Raw genomic sequence first — 14,143 nt, 5'->3', positions numbered from 1 at the left:
GATAGTGAAATTACTGATGCTTTACAAAAAGTTTATGGGGATAATACCCCCAAAGAAATCAGCCTCTTATAAATAGTAATTCATTTTAAGAAGACACAAGATGATGTTGAAGATGAAGCCCACAGCAGCACACTATCCTCATCTTATTCAGCTGTAATTGAACAGGAGTGACTGTAACAGCAGAAATAATAGCACCATAGACATCTCCATTTGTTCAGTTTGCACAATTTTTAAAAGGTTATTTATTTAAAAGGAAGAGTTTCAGAGAGAAGGGGAGAAACACACACACAAACACACACAAACACACGCACAAAGTGAGATCTTCCATCTACTGGTTCACTCCCCAAATGGCCCCAATAGCTGGGGCTGGGCCAGGCCAAACTCAGAAGCCTGGAACTCTATCCTGGTCTCCCATGTGAATGTCAGGGATCCAAACACTTGGATCATCTTTTGCTGCTTTCCCAGGAACATTATCATGGAGCTGGATTGGAAGTGGAACAGCTGGGATTCCCACATGGATGCAGGGGCCCAAGCACTTGGGCCATCCTCCACTGCTTTCTCAGGCCATAGTGGAGATCTGGATTGGAAGAGGAGCAGCTGGGACTAGAACCGGCACCCATATGGGATGTTGGTGCCGCAAGCAGAGGATTAACCTACTGCTCCACGGCGCCAGCCCCCACCACATGGGTTTTTTTTAAACAGGCTATCCTAAACCCTTTCCAACATGACTTAGAATGGCGATGATTTGAAATCTGATTTTTCATATCTGAAACAGCACCCATATGGGATGGGAGCACTGAAGGTGGCAGCTCAACCCCCTGAGTCACAATGCTGGGTCCAAAAGCAGAGCTTTCAAAGGAAATTTTAGACTTTTTGTGGGATCAAGATTCTGAGGCATTTCTTCAACAAATTGTAGCAAGAGATAAAACATGACTTTACCAGTACTATCCTAAACACAAAGCGCAATCAAAGCAGTGGCTACCAAGTGGTAGACACACTCAAGTCAAAACAAAAATGAACCAGCCAAACAGCTAGCAGAGCTGCAGTCCAGAAGGCAGCTTGTGACCCTGAGCTCTCTGCCTTCCCCCACCCAGCAAACTGAGGCATCCTGAGCCCAGCCTTCGGCCCCTGCAGCAGTGCCATGGCTGGGTGGAATGCCTACATTGACAACCTCATGGGGGACAGGACCTGTGAGGACTGACTAATGCTGTCCACAAGGACTCGCTCTCCATCTGGGCTGCCATCTCCAGGGAAACCTTCATCAAGGTCATGCCAGCTGAAGTTGATGTCCTGGTTGGCAAAGACCAGTCAAGTTTTTGAAGACTTGGGGGACAGAAATGTTCTGTGATTTGGTACTCAGTGCTACAAGATGAGGAATTTATCACAGATCTTTGCACTAAGAGCACTAGTGGAGCCCCCACTGGTGTCACTGTCACCATGACTGCCAAGATGCTAGTCTTACCGATGGGCAGTGAAGGTGTCCACAGTGGTTTGATCAGTAAGAAATGTGAAATGGTCTTCCCAGTACTGACCCAGCCTGACCCTCCCCCAGCCTCCATAGCTTTTGCACCCCTCTCTTTCCCATTTACCTACATATACCATTTTTGTTTTGGGGCCATTATCCCTTACCCTATCTTGCTGTCAAAAACCACATGGGCTGGGGCCAGGGCTGAATTTGACACGTACCTTCCCATACCCATAACCCTCCTGTGTGTGGTTGGAAGGTTTTTGTTATTCCTGAATAAAAATTATGCTATTGACAACAACAACAACAAAGGTGGATTATCTTTGGAGACTCCTCAACTACTGGATTTCCTCAAGTTATGAGCTCAAAGTTTCCTAATTGGCTTTCTGATTGTTAATCACAAGTCTTCCTGAAAATGCTGTTCCGAGGAAGAATGTGAACCTTCTGGGCTGAGCACGTTCTTGGGTCTTTTGCTCCTCGCACAGGGTGAGTGGGATGGGCCTGCTTCAAGTCCTGAGCATGGGGGAGGAGCTAGCACTTGATGCCAAATCTCTCAGTTTTGAAGTGCCAGGGGTTGCGCTGCTGAGGCTTAATGTCCAGGTAGGTATAAGGGTACAGGACTGCCTGCCCACTGCTCCAACAGCCTGTCCTCCCCACCCTCCTGCACCTCCTTCCATAGGAGCCCCAGACTGCTTGCAAAACAAAAGAAGCCATTGTCCCACTACTAGTAGTGCCCTGATAACTCCCTCCTCCCCTTTTTTTGGAAAGGCAGAGAGACACAGGGATCTTCCATTCACTGTTCACTTCCCAAATGCCTACAACAGCCAGGGACTGGGCCAGGCCAAAACCAGGAGCTGGGAACACAGTCTAGGTTTCTCCTACGGATGACAGTAGCCTAAGCACTTGATCCACCACTGCAGCCTCCTGGGGGTGTGCATTAACAGGAAGTTGGAGTCAGAAGCCAGAGTGGATATCAAACTCCAGCCCTCCAATGTGGAACACAGCATCTTAACCACTAGACCAAATGCTGTCCCCTCCCCCCAAACTACTCTCAGATGTACCTTGCAGTCCAAAGGAGGTATTGAGCGGCACCTGTCCCCACCTCAATGCACACAGAAGGGTGAAGGCCCTTGCTTACTCAGAACTCAATGCTTTCCCCCACATGGCCCCTTTCACAGTGGGATTCTCTGGACTGTATCAGGTCTCTTCAGCACCCCACCATACATACCACTGTAAGCCCAAATCTTGAATTCCTCTCCTTGGAAATTTCCTCCCAGATGCCCAGCGAAGGTGCCGTAAGCAGCCTTCAAGCTCTCCCAATAAATAACAGAAGCTGATCCTTACCAAGGATTGACTCCATGCTGACTGCTTCAGCTGGATGCGCTCATGCGATCCTCACAGCCAATCTGGAGGTGGATACTACAGTTATCCACATTTTACAGGTGAGGGAACTGAGTCACAGAGCAGCCAAAGCCATCGCCCGGGGCCACCCAGCTGGCTGATGGCGAAGCTGGCATTGAACCCCATCAATCCAGCCCCAGGGTTCTGCTCTTAACCATGCTATCATGCACCATGATAAACTTCACATAGAAAATTGGTATTTTCTCCTTTTTCACAAGTTTGTTGATCTTATCGTACAAGCTTCCAGATAAGTCTCCCCAGCTGCCTCCCTGCCAAACTGCTGCTGCCCCAAGGCCCCTCCTACCCAGATTCTGGAACTGCTACTGCAAACGCCCTGCATTTTGATCCCGCTGGAGCCCTCCCCCCCCCCCCCCCCATCCCCGTGGACACCTTCATTGGTGGTCTTGTCTGCTCTCACTGATACTCCTTTCTGCTCCTGAAGGGAACACCTGCAGTGCTCCCGAGCTGACTGTTTACTCCTCTTTCAGGAAGGCAGATGAAAGCAAGCAGGGAGAGCTGGGTACACAGACATCCATCAACTGGGCTTTGATCTCTCTCTCCAGGAGGCAGATTGCACACCCAAGCCACTGCAGTGGCTTTTACTAGTGAGGTTTTCTATGCTATCCCACCCAGTCTGGACCTGAGTCTGCACAGTGGTGAGTCTCCTCAAGGCCATTGTCCCCCAGGGCTCCAGGCTGGCTTTGGTGTGGGTGCAGTGAATATTCTGCAAATGACTGGATGGCACACGCAGTCAGTTCCTGTGTTGCGTAGAGCCCATCGTGTGTCTATACCAGCAGCCACATCCCACAGAACACAAGGGAAACTTGCTCGGCACCAAGGCCAGCCCCATCCATCCACGGCTGCCCCCTTTGAGCTCTTCCATTCTGACACAGGATCAGGTAGACAACCTGAGAGCAGGTGAAGAAACCGTCTCATGGGCCTCTGAGATGAAAGGGAATTGGAGAACAGCTGAGAGGGCTGCCAGGAGGAGACGTCAAGTGGAAGCTGGAGCAGAAGAAAAGCAGTCAGTGAAGGCAAGAGGCGCAAGGACCAGCTGCGGCAGAGGCCAGCCAGCTGGCTGGCCGGAGGAAATCCTTTCGGGATGTCGTTCAGGGCCTGAAACGCACCCTCAGCAGGGTAAGTTATTGCAACGCCCTTGCAAATATAAAGTGCTGTACAAACACTAAATCTAGAATGGCTAATAATTTTGTTATGTTAAAGCATTCATGTCAGGTAATTAATGTACTCATTGTGATCATTTAATTTTATGGCAGGTAGTGTAGGGCTGGACAGAAATAGGGCTCTTTGGCCCAGCCCTCTCATTTCTCCTTAGAGATAAGCCAGCCACACAGTCTTATTGGTCTGCTGCTCCGAGGTCTTGCTGGAGGGAGCTGCTGCAGGGTGCTCAGCACCTGGCCCCGGGCCTCCTCCACGCTGACACTTCATCTTCCTTGGCCCCTGGTGCCTAGAGGCCCTAGTGCCCCCTGGTGGTGCCTGTGGCACTACCATTTCCTCAAAGGAAACTCCTAGCTAAAGGCATGGGGAAAGAGAACATTGGCCCCCTGGGTACAAATTTCTCCCTTGACAAGGATGCCTCAAAGCCACCAGGGGCTGTGCAGAGTAAAGGGGGAGTTGGTGTTGCCATGGGGTGCTCCCTGGGAGAGAAGGCTTTGTAGCAGTGGGGGTCACCTGCAGGGAGCCCAGAGGTTTGGCTCATGTGGTCCGGAAAGCCCTGGAGAGAAGCTGTTGAGTTCCCACCCACAGCTCAGGCCACCCTGGTGCTCTGGTGAAGAGCGGCCCTCTCCCTGTTCCTTGTCTGGTCTACTGAGGGCTCAGCGTGCATCAGGGACTCCACCTGACCTCCATTCTCTTAATTCCTTCTCCCTGCCCACCTCCCCCTCTGCCTCCTTGGCATCCCTGAATGAAGGCAGTCGCTCTCATTTCTCGCCCCCAAACCTCATGATCTCTGCCATTGTGAGTCCTCCCTGGTAAAGCAGGTCCCAGAGAAGACCCTCGCTTTCTATTCATCTTCAGTCCCAGTCTGGATGCCAGCTTGGAGGGCACACAGAGGGGCTCAGGAGAGTGTAAGTCCAGGTCTCATGACTGGGCCTCCAACCTCGCGCATGTCTGCATTCACATAAAGGCACAGGCATACGCCTCCACCTTGACCTTATTGATCCCATGCGCCTAGAGGTGGCGAGCAGACAGCATCACCATTCCGCATATATTAAGATTGGCTTGAGTTTTAAATGACAGAGCCCTTGACTATAGTCAATGTTCCTGTCTTCCCTCTCTCCCTCCCTACCCCCCTCAACTCCACACAGTAAAGGGGTGTACAGAGACTGAAGATAGGGCAGCCTGTTGGCTCAGTAATTAATAACCATGTATTTTTGGCTAACACAGAAATGTTTTGGGGCTATACCCTTCATAGTGACTTCGTTGGCTGAAACAATTATCAATAAGATGTCTTCCCGTGGGAAATAAAAACTTATCTTCGTTGGAAGTATGAGGTAGAAGCAATAACAGAGTATAGGCTGAATGTCCCTATCTAAAATGCTTGGGACTGGAAGTGTTTGGGATTTTGAGTTCTTTCAAAATTTGAGGATATTTTCATATACATAATGAGATATTTTAGGAATGGGGCCCAATTCTAAACACATAATTCATTTGCTTCATATATACCCTATGAACACAGCCTGAAGGTAATTTTTAAACACTTATTTATTTATTTATTTCAAAGGTAGAGTGAAAGAGATGAGAGAGAGAGAGATCAATCTTCCATCTGCTGGTTCACTCCCCAAGTGGCTGCAATGGCCAGAGCTGTGCTAAGCTAAAGCTGTAGGCATGGAACTCCACCCAGATCTCCCATATGGTGGCATGCATAATTTTGGGTGTCTGCGATGCAAACATTTTGAGCATCAATTTGAGTCCTGACTGCTCCACTTCTGATTCAGCTTCCTGCTGATGTGCCTGGGAAAGAGCCAGAATTTGGTCCAAATACCTGCCACTCATGTGAGAAACCCAATGGAGTTCCAGGCTCCTGGCTTTGGCCTGGCCCAGCCCTGGCCATTGCAGCTATTTAGGGAGTAACCAGCAGATGGAGGATCGATCTCTCTCTGTCCTTCTGTCTCTCCCTCCTTCTTTGTAACTGCTTTTCAAATAAATAAATAAATCTTTAGGGGAAAAAAAAGTGAAACATAAAAGCAGAGATCAATGAATGCCCAAAATCAGAGTCAGCAATGAAATCATCTAATGTCTAACCTTATGCTATATCCTGAAAGCCTTCTAATTCTCAAAGTTTTTATAGTCTCTGTGATGTCTCATTGCATGGGTCCCCCCCCCCCTTCTATTTATTTGAGAGGTACAGTTACAGTGAGAAGGAGAGACAGCAAGAAAGGTCTTCCATTCGCTGATTCACTCCCCAAATGGCCACAACAGCTAGAGATGATCTGATCCAAAGCCAGGAGACAGGAGCTTCTTCTGGGTCTCCCACATGGGTGTAGCAGCCCAAGCACTTGGGCCATCTTCTACTGCTTTCCCAGGTCATAGCAGAGAACTGGATCGGAAGAGGAGCAGCTGAGACTAGAACTGGCGCCATATGAAATGCCGGCACCACAGGTGGAAGATTAACCTACTGCGCCACAGCACCGGCCCATGGTTCTATCTTTTACTTCATTATCAACACAGTCTCAGTATATCCTCACAATTAAGTAACACAGACAATAAAAATTAAAATGCAGGGTAACAAGTGCCACCATTGGCGAAGCCAAGGAGGCTATGAGAACACAGAGGTGGCACTGAATCTTGCAAGAGTCAGGGAGGACTTCCTGGAGGCAGATAAAAAGCAAACAGTTCCCATTTTATTCAAAGCATTCCTACTGTATACCCCTTCTTGCCCACTGGTCTCCCAGATACCTCTGAAACACATTGTCTCCTGCTTTAGGGTCAGTGCTCTTTTAATCCCTTTACATGTGACGTCTCCAGATAGCCATTCATTCAACTCTCTTGTCTTTTTTACATTTTGCTTAAATATCATATTTTCAATGCAGCTTAACTTGACATCTGATTTTTTAAAAGATTTATTTATTTATTTGAAAGACAGAGTTACAAAGAAGCAGAGGTGGAGGGGAGGGGTCTTCCATTTGCTGGTTCACTCCCCAGATGGCCAAAACGGACAGAGCAGTGCTGATCCGAAGCCAGGAGCTGGGAGCTTCTTTTGGGTTTCCCATGTGGGTGCAGGGGCCCAAGGACTTGGGCCATCTTCCACTGCTTTCCCAGGGCATAGCAGTGAGCTGGATCTGAAGTGGAGCAGCTGGACTCAAATCGGCACTCATATGGAATGCTGGCACTGCAAGCGGCGGCTTTACCTGCTATGCCACAGTGCTGGCCCTCTGATTTTTTTTTTTTAATATTTATTTTTTTTATCTGAAATGCAGAGACACAAAGAGAGACAGTGGTCTCCCACTGCTGGTTCATGCCTCAAATGCCTGCAGCAGTCAGGGCTGTACCAGGCTGAAGCCAGGAGCTCAGAACTCCATCTGGGTCTCCCATGTGGGTGGCAGGGACCCACGTATTTGAGCCACCACCTGGTGCTTCCCAGGGCGCACATTAGCAGGAAAATGGAATTGGGAGGTGAGCTGGGACTTGAACCCAGGCACTGTGGTATGGGGTACAGGTGTCCCAAGTGACAGTCTAACTGCTGCCAAACACCTGCCCCAACCAACACGTGATTTAATGCTGCATCTTTGTCCTCCCTTGCGCCCAGATGCTGCTCATTTTCTTACCCTGCTCAGATTTTCATTGTCCTAAGAGCTTACAATTTTCCAACACATTGAGTCATTATGTGTATTGTTTTTTGCCTGTTTCCCTGATTAGAATGTAACTTCAACATGGATAGAAATTGTCTTAGTTCCTTTGGGCTTAGTTTAGCCCTTAGCTCCTTAGACCAAGGGGCTTACAAATGACAGGAGTTTATTTCTTCCAGTTTTGGAGGCTGAGAAGTCCAATATTAAGCCATGGGCAGATTCAGTGTCCGGCGGGAGCCCATGTTCTCGTCTATAGCCATGTAGCTCTCTTCTCCCTGTGTCTTCACTTGCAGGAAGAGCAAGCGAACTCTCTGGGGCCCCTTTCACAGGGCACTGATCCCAGAGACCACAAGCTCTGACCACCTTCCAAAGGCCCCATCCCCAAATGCCCTCACATTGTGAATTAAGTTCAGCATACAAATTCTTGGGGGACACAAGCATTCAGACCATAGCAATGATCTTCTCTTGTTTACTGAGTGGCATAGCTTACCCTCCCCAGGAAGCAGATTCTTTTTTTTTTTTTTTTGACAGGCAGAATGGATAGTGAGAGAGAGACAGAGAGAAAGGTCTTCCTTTTTGCCATTGGTTCACCCTCCAATGGCCGCTGCGGCCAGCGCATTGTGTTGATCCGAAGCCAGGAGCCAGGTGCTTCTCCTGGTCTCCCATGAGGGCGCAGGGCCCAAGCACTTGGGCCATCCTCCACTGCCTTCCTGGGCGATAGCAGAGAGCTGGCCTGGAAGAGGGGCAACCGGAATAGAATCCAGCGCCCCGACCGGGACTAGAACCCAGTGTGCCAGCGCCACAAGGCGGAGGATTAGCCTGTTAAGCCACGGCGCTGGCCAGGAAGCAGATTCTGAGACAACGATGAACCCGCAGGGTGGTTATTAGAGAATGTTCTTGGGCTCAGCATCAGTGGAAGGCAGGGGGCAGGACTGGTGCCAAGGGAGAAATCGAGCTGTGATCCAGTCCCAGCGTAGGCCTTCACCAATCCCTAGGGAGCTCTGGAGCTGGGATGGGCTTTGAAAATTACCTAAAGTTGGGGCAGGAGCTGTATCAATATCCAGTGTTGATTAATCATTGGATGCATACTGCCCATGGAGGGAGAAGAATTTTGGCCAAAGACTGCGGTGTCTGCCCAGTCTTATGACTTGATAGGCCTCAGAACCCAATTTTTATTAAGGAACAAAGTTAAAGGATCTCGGGGTCAGTGCTGTGGCTCAGTGGGTTAAGCCTCTGCCTGCAGCGCTGACATCCCATATGGGTGCCAGTTTGAGTCCCGGCTCCTCCACTTCTGATCCAGCTCCCTGCTGATGGCCTGGAAAAGCAGTGGAAGATGGCCCAAGTCCTTGGGCCCCTGCACCCACATGGGATACTCAGAAGAAGCTCCTGGCTCCTGGCTTCGGATCGGCACTCCAACTGGGGAGTAAATCACTGGATGGAAGATCTCTCACTTTCTCTCTGTGTCTCTTCTTCTCTCTCTAACTCTGCCTCTCAAAAAAATAAATAAATCTTTTTTAAAAAGTTAAAGAATCTTCCTGAGAAGTCATTTAGGGGCAGGGAGAATACAGGTCCACAGAGAAGATACGAAGAGACACAGTGGAGATGAGGAGAGAATTCAGAGGCTTTCTGGTTTAATGTTATTGAGTCTTTCTCTGTGGTAACAATTAATTTCTGTGTGCCAGGCACTGCTCTACACCCTTTGCATGTATTATTAATTTAATCCAAATGACCGCTGAAGTAGATATTCTTATACCCATTTTATAGAGGAGGAAACTGAGACTTAGGGTAGTTAAGTAGCTTCCTTAGGAGTATGGAGCTGGCGAATAGTGGAAGAAAGTCTGAATCCTAAAACTCTGCTTCCAAGGCTTATTCTCTAAACAGCCACACGATAATCCATTGTCTTCATGCCTGCTGCCATGAGATAGAATGAGGAAAGAAGAGAGAGAGAGAGAGAGTGTGTGTGAGAGAGAGAGAGAGAGAGGGAGGAAGAGAGAGAGAGAGAGAGAGGGAGAGGGAGAGGGAGAGGGAGAGGGAGAGGGAGAGGGAGAGAGAAAGGAGAGCGGGAGAGACTTCTAGTTATGGGTGAGCTGTGCTATGCTACCGAGCATCAGGATTTCTCCTAGCTCCTTCAGTCCTTCATGTAGCAAGCATTCGTGGAAACTTAGCTGATACAGAATGCAAGGAGTGAAGCAGATGTCTTGCCACCACGCCGTGGCCACTTCCCTCTGGGAGGGCATTTCTACCAGGAGGAGGTGGCTGCTTCGAGTTTGAGCAGAGAACAGAGCACAGCACTGGCAGTGGGGGTATTCATCTGCACAAGATGGTCCTGGGGGCAGGAGGACGGTAGGGCGGCCCGGCCATTTGTCCCTAAGGTGCGAACTGTTGTCCAGAGCTGTCCCCTGGGGCCTGCACAGGGGCATGGGCTGTTTGGCCTGCAAGCTCCCTTTGATATGAGCTTGTGTGTTAGTGTTCCCCTTCTCAGAGGCCTGCAGTCCCTCAGGTTCTCAGCAGCACCCCATCCTGCCTCCTCACTAGAGCCGCTGCTTACTTTCTGGGACACAGGCCCAAGTTTCAACTTCTGAGGTAGCCACCTGCCTGCGCAGTGCTCTGCCATTCCATCATCACACTTTGCATTTGGTGAGCACTTACTGCATACAGGCCTGTGCCAAAGGCCGAACGTGGATGCTATTCTGCAGTCCTCGTGGCAACCTGACACTGGAGGCCCTGCGGGAGGAGCGGATGCAGCTGGCATGCAGAAGCAGCTCTCGTGGTGAGGATTCCGCAGGCCCTGCACCGCCCCAGCCTGCTCTTTCAGGCTGCTCTAGGCCCTGCACCTGCTGCTCTGGTGGGCCTCAGCTTTGGCAGGCTCCTTCTCTCCCGGGCAGGAGTCTCTACCATGTCAGCTCTCAGTCCCCTCCACTTGCCATGGGCTTTTCCTGGCCTTGCCTCATGCTGTTCCTTCTGCCCACACTCTCCTTTTCCGCCTGGTGAAATCCTTATTTTTCAAGCCTTGCTCTAATGTCATGCTGACCTTGCTGCCCTCCCCTGTCAGAATTAATTGCTCCCTCCTTTGTGCTGCTCAACAGCACTTACCACAGAGAACTGTGCTTACTTGTTTCGCCACGCAGGCTGGGAGAAGAGGCGACAGAGGCCTGGTTTCCCTCCTTGGCTTTGGGGCTCAGGGGCTGCCCAGTGGTGGATGAAGCCCACCAGACATAGGCCAGGGGCTGTGAAGTCTGACTGGGAACATCCCTGAGACAGGACCTTGCTTCTTCTTGCATCCCTGCTGGCTGCCTAGCCTCTCTCCCTGGCTGGCCATAGCTGGATTTCAGACACTACGATGGGATCTCGCTATCAGCTGGGATATGGCAGTGGTCTCTCCCCCTCCAGATGAGTCTCTCTCCTTCAGCAGCCAACCTGCCACCTGCCTCCTGCTCGGTCTCCAGGCTGGGTGCTCCCAGCTCTCCCCCATTTAGCAGCATCTGCAGATTTCATTAACTTGCTACTTAACCCCTCTTGCTCAGAGCAGCTCTGAAGATGATAAATCAGGCCTGGGGTTGGTCCTGCAGCGGCCGTCCTCTTTGCACCCCTCTAACGAGGCTCTGGCTGCCCTATTCATCACAGGCTGCCCTCCCCTTCTCCTGAGGTGTCATTGCCCACACCCCCACCCATCCCCGGCCGGTGGTGTCAGCGTTATTATAGTCCAGCCACTTTGGATGGCATCCTGGGACTAGATTGGGGAGCAATCTAGTTCACCCTGGAGCTGGTGAACTTCTCGGGTCAGACGAGCTCTGTCCCTGGGCCGGGGGGGGGGGGGGGGGGGCTGTGGGCCTTAGCTTCCCTGAGCAGTGGGACTAGCTCAAAGGCAGCACCCAGGGGCCTCAGGTGATGTGGGCCTTGGCCTGGGAAAGGAAGGGGAACACAGGGCCTCCATCCTGGCTATGGATACGGATTATTTGTGTGCAAGAGGGGATGGGCTGGGGCTGAATCGTACCTGCTTTCCCACCCCCTCATTTTCTTCCCCAAGGTCACTCTGAGTCTGCTCTTCTGGTGCCTGGGTGGTTATCTGCACCTCCATGGAAGGCCCAGAGCTAGGCCAGGGTGGCAGGCCGCGTGGCTCTCCTGGTCGTTTGTAGAATGGCCCTTTTCCCTCCCACCCCCCACACCCCACTTCCCTACGTTGCCTGAACACCATCTCTAATTTGCCCTCTCTCTTTCCTCCTCTAGGGCGCAGGTCTGTCCTTTTGCCTTCTTTCTCTTGCCTTCTAATGCCTCTTCTCTTGTTCCTCTCTTTTTCCCTTAGGAATAAATTCCCTAAAAGGGATGACCCCAAATAAGTCAGAGCCTAGCCCTAGCTCTCCTTTCATCTCCCCTTGCTCACATTCATTCCCAGCCTCCAGAGAAGGAGCAGTATCCCGCCTGGCTCATAACAGGCTCTTGGGAAGCATCAGTTAAGCCCAAACCGGAGTCTCCCCATCCTTATTCCTTCCCTGAATGATCTCTCAAAAGCAGGACAGCCCCTGTGGACACCCTTCTTCTAGGGGTCAAGGCCATTCAGCCCCCTCCCCATGTGTGCTCTTGTCAGGTGCTATTTCTACAATGTCTTCATTACCTCCTAATTGGCCAAATCTCTTTTCTTTATTTTTCTTGTTAAAGACAGATTTAAAGAACGAGTTCAGTAGCTCAGCCATTTTCAGACCGTCATTAATTTCCCGCCTTCTTATTTATTAATGGGGCAACTTCCTTGCTGGTATTTCTTGTTCCCTGGATATCTGTGTAAAAGGCTGCCTTGCTCATGCAGCCCCTGGGACCAGTACTAACTCACTCTGACTTTGTGCTGCCCTCAGCTGCTCTGGCACTCCCTCCAGAGCCCCCCTGCTCCGCAGTCCTTCTAGGTCAAGGGCCCTCCACCCACAGCCTGCAAGGAGAAGCTTGGGAAAGGCCCCCTGCATTGTAGGCATAGAGGCTTCCTGCTGGTGCATGAGGTGGACTGAGACTCCCACTTCTTCCCTCTTTGTTCCTTCCACTGAGTTGCTAGACATTTGCCACTTCATTTACTCCTTAATAAATTAAATAACAAGGGGGAAAACACGCTCAGGGAGCAGCAATGACTTGCTCAGGATCACTTTGCTTAGAAGGAGCAGAGCCAGGATGTGAGCCCAGTGTTGCCTGGCTCCACAGCATGAGCCTTCTCTTCTTGCCAGCCCCTCAAGGAAGCCTGCCCAGGAGAGGACGTGGTTGGGATCTCGCCTGGCTCACAACAGGCTCTTGGAAAGCATCAGTTAAGCCCAAATTGGAGTCTTTCTCTTATTGCTTCCCCAACCCTTCCCAGGCCCTGAATGATCCTCCACACTCTCTGCTTATAAGCAGGGGACCCCTCTGTTGGCACCCTTCTTCTTTCGTGGGGGTCAAAGCCATTCAATGACCATTAAGTCTCCTCCCCAGGACTTGGGAAACAGAAGGCAGTGAGCTGAGGATCAGTAGGACCATGGCCAGCCAGCTGTGTTGGGTGGCCCGTCTCTCCCTCTGTGCTCGTACTCCTGTGTGTTCCACATCTGAATCTTCCCATGCCCATTGATTCAAGGACTCCTGTTCTTAGTGGTGCTATTGATAACATTTGGGACCTGTGCCTCGAAGGGTGAGCCTGTGCACAAAGCTCCCTTGCAGCCTTCTGAATAGTTTCTGGATCATACCCTTTTGATTCTGGTTCTCCAGGAGTCTCAGCTCGTCTCTCCAGGTGCGAGGCCTTTTTGCTGCCCACAGTCTCCTTTCCACGGACGGGCAGAGGTGAGGATGCTGCCCTGAGCTCAAATCTGTCCCTGAGCCCACATGGATTCCACTGAGGGCTCCTAAACCCCTCTATTAGGTCTAGTCTTGTTAGGATTTCTCCTTGGCTGTTTCTATAATCAGAAATCCTCTTGTTATTCCCTAGGCTCAGTGCCTAGACTCTGAGCCCCTCTGGTGCCAAGGTTCAATGGCAAAGGCTATAGTTGCCTCCACATTGCTGGTGAGTGGTGAGATGGTGATGAGGACAGTGCCCCCATGTCAGGATGCCAGCCTAACACAGACAGCTGCCGCCAAATGCCGAGTCATTGCTCTTCTCATTGGAAATGAAAGCTCTGAGCAGGCACTTAGAAGGATCAAGAGAAGGCAGAAGACAGTGAGCGCAGGGCAGAATCATACTGCCCCATCTGGAACCTCAGTCACCCTCCAGCAGCAAGAATGGGGAGTCAGCAGCAGGGCCCATGAGGAGTCCCCTGGGGCCAAGCCCTGGGAGCCCTGGTTTTACACTAAAAGACCTTGTTTCTTGTCTCATCCTGGTCATAACCCTGCTTAATAGAGACATTAAGATGAATGATTGAAGCTGCCTCTCACTGCAGCCGGAAGGAGGGGCAGCCTGGGTGACCCTGCACAGAGGGGACATCGTGGAGATGGGGTGAGGTGGGAGGGGAACTGTGAAGCATCCCCCTGC

General features: G+C 50.8%; 1 pseudogene; it reads left to right on the top strand.

Moving 5' to 3' along the window:
* The first annotated feature begins 1,141 nt into the window (after positions 1–1,141).
* On the top strand, positions 1,142–4,205 carry LOC133759071 (profilin-1-like; annotated as a pseudogene).
* The last annotated feature ends 9,938 nt before the right edge of the window (positions 4,206–14,143 follow it).

The sequence above is a fragment of the Lepus europaeus genome, chromosome 5 (assembly GCF_033115175.1).
Source record: "Lepus europaeus isolate LE1 chromosome 5, mLepTim1.pri, whole genome shotgun sequence".
Lineage (NCBI taxonomy): Eukaryota > Metazoa > Chordata > Mammalia > Lagomorpha > Leporidae > Lepus > Lepus europaeus.
The sequence above is the reverse complement of the archived record's forward strand: the minus strand, read 5'-3'. Positions and strand labels throughout refer to the sequence as shown.